This window comes from Lutra lutra, chromosome 6, assembly GCF_902655055.1.
Source record: "Lutra lutra chromosome 6, mLutLut1.2, whole genome shotgun sequence".
Lineage (NCBI taxonomy): Eukaryota > Metazoa > Chordata > Mammalia > Carnivora > Mustelidae > Lutra > Lutra lutra.
The window spans coordinates 86,441,758-86,449,157 of NC_062283.1; the positions used below are offsets into that span (position 1 = coordinate 86,441,758).

The 7,400-nt window shown below is 43.7% G+C and overlaps 1 long non-coding RNA gene across 1 annotated transcript; it reads right to left on the reverse strand.

Moving 5' to 3' along the window:
* Positions 1 to 4,197: 4,197 nt before the first annotated feature.
* LOC125103331 (uncharacterized) lies at positions 4,198 to 6,959 on the reverse strand. The gene is made up of 3 exons (XR_007128355.1): positions 6,298 to 6,959; positions 5,434 to 5,626; positions 4,198 to 4,394 (listed from the first exon to the last, which is right to left on the reverse strand). It is a non-coding gene; the product is annotated as an uncharacterized LOC125103331 (long non-coding RNA).
* Between the last annotated feature and the right edge of the window lie 441 nt (positions 6,960 to 7,400).

Sequence of the window (7,400 nt, forward strand, 5' to 3'; positions counted from 1 at the left end):
CCTTTCATTTTACTGGTACCCAGTAAGAGGATTCATTCTGAGGATGAACTCCATCTCCAGGTATTGTATCATGCAGGAAGCAACAGACTGAAGTGTGATCAGTAGTTTCAGGGGTGAGAGAGTCTGATTCTTCATTTTCCTCCCTTGTAAATTACAGATGGGCAGAGTGCATTTCAGGTGACAACGCTGTCAAAGGAGGAAAAGACGCTGTCTTATCCAGGAGGATTTTGTGTGTCCGTGTCTGTGTGCATGTGTGTGTGCATGCACTTGAGCTGCTCAGCAGGTAGCCTAGAAAGACGTTTTCACGTGCTCCTTTTATTCTCGGACTCCAGCCATGTGGCATGGGTTTACAGTCTGAGGGATGTTCGGTCTCGGAGCCTGCAGTGACCACTGTGTGCAGGAGAAGGAACTCAGGTGCTCCCTGGTATCTACCAGACAATCCTGGGAGTGCATATCATTTCTACGTCTATGCTGCTGGAGTCTATTATAGTTGGCATCCTTTAGATTAGGATCTTAACACCTACCATGGGTGATTTTCTCTTAAAGAATGTATAAAACATTGTAGTAACAAGGCAGATATCTTACAGGGTGGGTTTTTTAATGATTTTATTTCTTTATTTATTTGACAGAGAGAGAGGAGAACATAAGCAGGGGGTGGAGCAGAGGGAGAGCGAAAAACAGGCTCCCAGCTGAGCAGGGAGCCTGCTGTGGAGCTTGATCCCAGGACTCTGGGATCATGAGCTGAGCAGAAGTCAGATGCTTAACCTACTGAGCCTCCCAGTCACCTCTAGGGAGTGACTTTATACTGATACAAGTCTCTCGTATTTACCTAGCATATCTACTTCATGTACACACTTAGAGTATTTAACTCTCCTCCTCTATAGAACGATATTACTTTGAGTACAAATACAAAATGAAATAAATAATAATAGTACTCAGAAAATAAATCCAAAAAAAAAAAAAAAAGAAAAGAAAAGAAATCCAGAGGTTAAATATGTCTTCTATTGAACTTTGTCTACATAATCATGCCCATAAAAATTAAAGAAGTGATTTGGACAAAGCTGAAACATCCATAGAAGTTAAATTTTTGCTTCTAAATCGTACCATTAATGTTTTATTTCTTCATTTTGGGGTTTAGTTCTAAACAATTAACAATTAAAAAGAAGAAAATTCTTATTTTAAAGCTATTTGTCAAGTTCAGAAAACTATATCACGTAGGATGAAATCTCTACTAACCAAACAAAATTATTATACCCTGCACCCAGCACTGTTTCGCTGTTTCTCATTTAAACATAAATAAAGACAAAGTGGTGACAAAGGATAAAGAATTGAAATAATTCAAGTTCTGTTTCTCCCTCTTTATAACCTCTATACCTCATTGTCTATTTCAAATCTACTACTTCAGTGCAACGAGCATTAGTACCTCAGGGGTTGGAGACACAAACTTTGTCAGGAGCGAGCTCAAACAAATCCAAACTATTGTGAACTTAATCTAGAAAAAGCATGTGTGCGGAACCCACATACGTTGGGGGCCAATGAGATCACTGGAAATTCTCCAAATTAGTTTCTATGTACAATGTGAATGTTTATTAAAGGACAAGTAATAAATACTTGTGAATTTAGAGCTAATATATGTATATATTATTAAAACTTAGTAGTAAGCATAAAAATTGTTTACAACTTAAACCAACAACAGATTTTTTTTTCCAAGGAGTATTTCATCACTGACATTGTTTAGAATTGCTAGCACATGGTGGTGATAAAAAGCAGGGCTGACCTGTAGTCCGTTTTATTACTGTTTTTAAATTCTCTATACACAACGGACTTCTGTATTGTTGCACAGAGACCTGACCGCTCATAGCACCCCACACTCAGGATACCACTGGCTTCCACTAATGGATTTTTTAAAGATTTTATTTATTTGTCAGAGAGAGAGAGAGCACAAGCAGGGGGAACGGCAGGCAGAGGGAGAAGCAGGCTCCCTACTGAGCAAAGAGCCCCTTGCTGGACTCCATCCCAGGACCCTGGGATCATAACCTGAGCCGAAGGCAGACCCTTAGCAGACTGAGCCACCCAGGTGTCCCCCATGAATGGATTTGAAAGAGCATGTATCTACAGAAACTGAATTTGCACACAAGTTAAAAAATACCAGAATAAATTCCCAATGGGATAAATTCCCATTAGATTTTTACAGTTTCATTTAATGATATAACATGTAGGGGATCATGGCACGTACTTCAGGAGGTTTGGAATCAACTGAAAATTTAGCTAGTTTCCATACAGTACTCCTTTCATCCCAGAATTTCTCCAAATGTTTTTGAAACCTATTTATATTTTCATCAGGGCCCCCATTAGCGGGTTACAAGTACTGTACTTTTATACCTGCTATTTATTTACTACTTCTACTTATTGTTTTCTTTAGACTTTATTCTTTCAAGCTTTAATGGCCAACTTGTGGGTTCTGGATTCTATCATTCAGTTACACAGTCTTGGTCACATTTTAGAAGTATCTTCAGAGAACATCAAGGGAAACCAAAGAGGTTGTTCTCTCATTTTTAGATAACATTTTCACCTTTTCCTGACATCGCTAATGAGACATAAAAATGAACTGAGAAAGGAGAAAAGCCAACCCCCTCCCGCACCCCCTGGCTATAACTCAGGTTTATTTGCAATAAGAGGCCAACACGTTCAATAGTTTGGAGACTGTGACGAGGATCCCAGAATCACAAGGCTGCCTCCAATTTGCATTTTAAACCTGGAATGATCACACGACAGTTGTACCTTCCACCAAAAACACAAACACACCTGCTATGTTCACCTGCTAACTACTTAGTACCCCCATTCCTGATAAACAACTTTACTATGGCTAATATTTTAACCTATTACGTTCCCACCATAAGACCAATGTGCTCGTCCCAATCTGTCTAGAGCTGGATATAAACAGTGGGTTGCTGGAACCGGCAGGTACCAGCCCCCAAGAGCTGATGCTTAGGGAGCATCTCTCCCCAATTTATATTCAGTGAGGTCAAACTGGTGGTTTGAAATTGGCCATGGTGGAAATAGTTACACCACAGAAAATGACAAATGCCATAAAACAGCCCCCCCCCCTCACCAAGAGGGGTAGTCTTAAAACACTGGCCAGCATACCCTTAGAGATATATACATACATGTCTGTGGTTTTTGTTTTTATTTTTGTTTTGTTACATCTGTTATTATGTCTCACAGGGAACCTCAACCCCTGTCCATCCTAGCCTAACCTGCATGCACCTGGTGGAAACCACAAGAAGGCACAGGCATGCATGAATGATTAAAAAGGTACAAGAGTCCACTGAGAGATGCGCAATGGTGACCTAGACTCTACTTCCTCTCTATACAGTAGCAGAAGGAGAGAGGACGCCAGAGTTTTCCAGAATACGTGCTATTGCTTTAGTTAGCCAATATGAGAAAGCAAATGTCCTCTGAGCTGTGAGGACGGAGATGTGAGGATACCATTGGCATATTCAAAGGCTTAACTGACTCAATGAAGACTATTTGCAAAGCAGTAGGTAGCCCTGAAAGAAATAATTAGCAATGATGAAGCAACAGAAGGATGGGAGCAACTGCAACTCCTAAGCCTGAGGGGAAACGGGAGGAGATACACTTCCTGGAGCCAACCACAGACAGAGAAATTTCCAGAACTGTGGCAAGTCATGCAAGGGCAGGGGGAGATAAATGCCCAGACCTCTCTCTCTCTGTGCCTCCTTCCCTCAACCATTAGCCAAACCAGCCAGAAAGCAAAGGGCAAGAGCTCTGGTGACAGGGTCCACTGAGGTCATGTCCCAGAGCATAGGGCACGGCACCCAAAAGCAGAGGTGAGAGCAAATACCACCCCCCCCCCAGACTCCTAGGCTCTCCTTTCCTCTCTTCATTTTACATTCCTTCTTCTACCTCCACGTAGCCCCCAGGCAAGTAGGGAAGGGAATCACGTAGCCATGCACTCTCATGTTTTGAAAAATAAAAAGATTTGTTTTTCTCACTCTGATGAAAAGAAGGACTCTGAGAGAAAGAAAAGGTTCGGAGGAGCTTAGCCTACCATGGCTGTAATTCCAAACCACTCCAATCCCAAAGCATTTTTCACATTTTACTTAGAAAAGCCATATAGATTTCGAAGTGCAGAGTAGAAGGTCGGTGTCCATGCTGTCAACTCTAGAACCGTCTTTAACAGGTGAAAGGAAGCTAAGACAGACCCTTCCTTGACACAGAAGAGCAATGCCGGTCCAACAGTTTTTCGGGGCCCGACAAATGGACCATTATTCCAGAATCTGGATCACTCCGCAGGAATGTGTTAAGGACGTTTTCTTCACTCCAGCTTGGCACAGAATCACAGATGAACCGCTACAGCTTTCACGTCCCCCCTACAGGCACAGGGATAAAGAAAATGCATTTTAAGATCATAAAAACTGTTACCATGTGCTAGCCCTAACACTCGGTAAATGCTCGGTAAAATTATAACAGCAACCAATCTGGCGTAAGAGTTGCGGCAGACCACGCAGACTCTCCCACTCATGCCTTTGGGTCGTGTTTCGGTTGGCTAGGGCGGACTCACTAAGTGCTACAGACTGGGAGCCTCAACAAAAGAAAAGTTATTTCCTCAGAGTTCTGGAAGCTGAAAACCCAGGTCTGGTTTCTTCTGAGGCCTCTCTCTTTGGCTCGTGGGGGGCCACCTTGTCCCTGTGTCTGCCCACGGCCTTCCATCTGTACTAGTCTGTATCCTAATCTTCCTATAAGGACACTAGTCAGATTAGATTAGAACCCACCCCCATGGCCTCCTTTTAACTTAATCACCTGTTTAAAGATCCTGCCTCCAAATACAGTCACGGTCTGAGGTACTGGGGATTAGGACTTCAACACAGGAATTTTAAGGGGGACTCCATTCAGCCCCTAACCATTAATATTTATTTCCTTTCTCCCACCCCATCCTGCCATAGCCTCCTGCAGAATGGACGTTCTTTGCCCTGGTGGCCCACTCAAAACGTTTGGTTCCTTGGTTCCTGTCTTTCAGTCCACACCTTCTGCTTTTAAGCATCACAGGCAAACTATCTAAGATAGAAACTGCGATTTGATTTTTTTCAGTTTGTAAGTAAGTATATCCCAGGTTAACAGAAACCTTCTGAGGACAATGTCGTTATGAAAGGGTTTAAAAAAAAAAATAAAAGGACTAACATGGCAAGAGTTTCTGGAATCTTTGAAGCTGAAACTGCGAGTGCATGAAGGACAGTGAAGATTTTACTTTGGATTCCAATAAATACATGGATGGAGGGTCCCAGTGCAGCACATGGTGCCAGCGGGGTACCTCCTCTCTTCTCTCTTGCTCGGGGGCAGATGTCCGTAGATCCACCTGCCATCCAGGATGGTCAGTTTCTAGCACCTGAGAAAGGTAAGAGAAGAACTCACATGGCATGCCAGCCTGTTGGAGAGCCCTGGTCCAGTGCCAGGTGATGCCCACAGCAGAGCAGGGCTCCCACAGGGTCAATCATGTCTCCCGTTCCTCCATGTTTGGGCTCTGTGTATGCTCAGCTGTCCTGTGGTCCTTATGGTTTTCCTTAGCCATAGGAGTTTCCAATGCAAGAATTGCATATTTAACCTCCTGAAGGGTGAAGAGAATAATTAAGCATGGTCTTTGAATGATTGGAATGTTATAATTATGATAAAGACTGTGGTGTGTAGTGTAATCCTGATTGGTAACAGTGAGGTCTTCCGGGACTTGCCTTTCTTTAGGCTCAAAGTCATTCATTCATCCCTAAACGGAAAATACACCATCCTCACTTGCCACACACTCACATTTTCTTCTACACACGTATACATGCATCTGGTGTAATTCTGATTCCCCCTATGACTACATTCTCTTGTGCCCTTCGTTCTACCTGTCTGGTTTCCCAAATAAAACTGGGAGTCACCCTGGATCCTTCCCTCCCCCCACTCCATCAGCACTGGCCAGTTACCATTGCTGTGGTCTACCTCCTTTCCGACCCTGAAGCCCATCCACTTCGCTCCTCACTGCCAGCACCCAGCTCTGTACAATTGAATCACTAAAATCCTCGCCTGTCTCTTCCCTCAAGGTACAGACCTACCTTCACATAATCTCTGTGCCTTGGGCCCTGACGACATAGTGCCTGGCACCTAGCGGGTCTTCAATCACATTTGCTAAATGGATGATTTTCTGATACAACCTCTTCATGCATTTGCAGGAACATATGGCCGCCCAGGTGGTAGGACTGGCAGGCAACCAAATGGAGGACAGGAGTGACTTAAACCCACCTCCCTCCCAATGTGATCTAATGCCAGAAATCTCCACTGGCAGAAGAGACGTAATTCTTGAGCTAAAGCATTATGCTTTCAGGAGGCCTGTGTTTAAAAATCAAATCTTGTCCTCTAAGACAAGAATTATCACGTCCTATCAATTTCTTTGGTCCGTCAGTGAGGTTCTGAAAGGGACAAGAGACAGGCGACTTTGGACAGCTGGTTAGGTGAAATGAGATCCATGACATAAGACGCTACCCCATGGAGGGACTGGGCCTGAAGGAAAAATCACAGAAATAAAATTCAGCATTTAGGCTTTACCTCTAGAATTAGATACATCATAAGAGAGAAAAGCCAGTTGTTCTTGTTTGAGTCAGAAACCGAAGAGCTGTACTTCCCGTCTCGGGCATCGCTCATGGGCTCAGATTCTACGTACAGAGATAATTCTCCTTCTAAACAGGAATCTAATAAAATCATGGGTCTGGATTTCCTGGAATTTTTCTGACTCTGAATATGGACTCATTCCCAAAAACTTCCATGTTCCATGTGCCCTCACGAATGGGTCATTTTTGTGATGTCTACAGAGGGAATGCAGGGAGACAATGCCCTCTCACTGCTGTCAGATGTGACGGCCGTGCTGGACCAAGATTCATCCTCCCCAAGGGAAGAAAGCATTGAATTCACCTTTTAATATATGGTCTGAGTCAAAATAGGATGAAACGAGAGTTAATAAAATAATCCAGTTGGCCAGAAAGTGTTTTACATCTTATTTCTAAAAAGTGCTCTAAAGCATGTTAAATCACCTCAGGATCATCTACCAGATGTCACTGGTGGTTTGAGATCCTGCAAGTGCACTGGACTTCCTCCCCCTTCCTTCCCCCACCTTCTTCCTCCCATTCTTTCCTCACTGCTCCCCCTTCCTCTGCTCCCCCAACTCCTTCTCCTTTCCTCTGGCCCCCCTACCCTTCCTCCCTTTCTCCCACTGTTCCTCTTCCCTCTTTCCCTCTATCTCTTCCTTCTCTCTTCCTCCCTCCCTGTCCTCCCATTCATGCTTTCTTTCCCTTCCTTCTTTCCCTTCCCTCCCTCCTTGCCTCCCTTCCTTCTCCTCTCTTCCTTCTCCT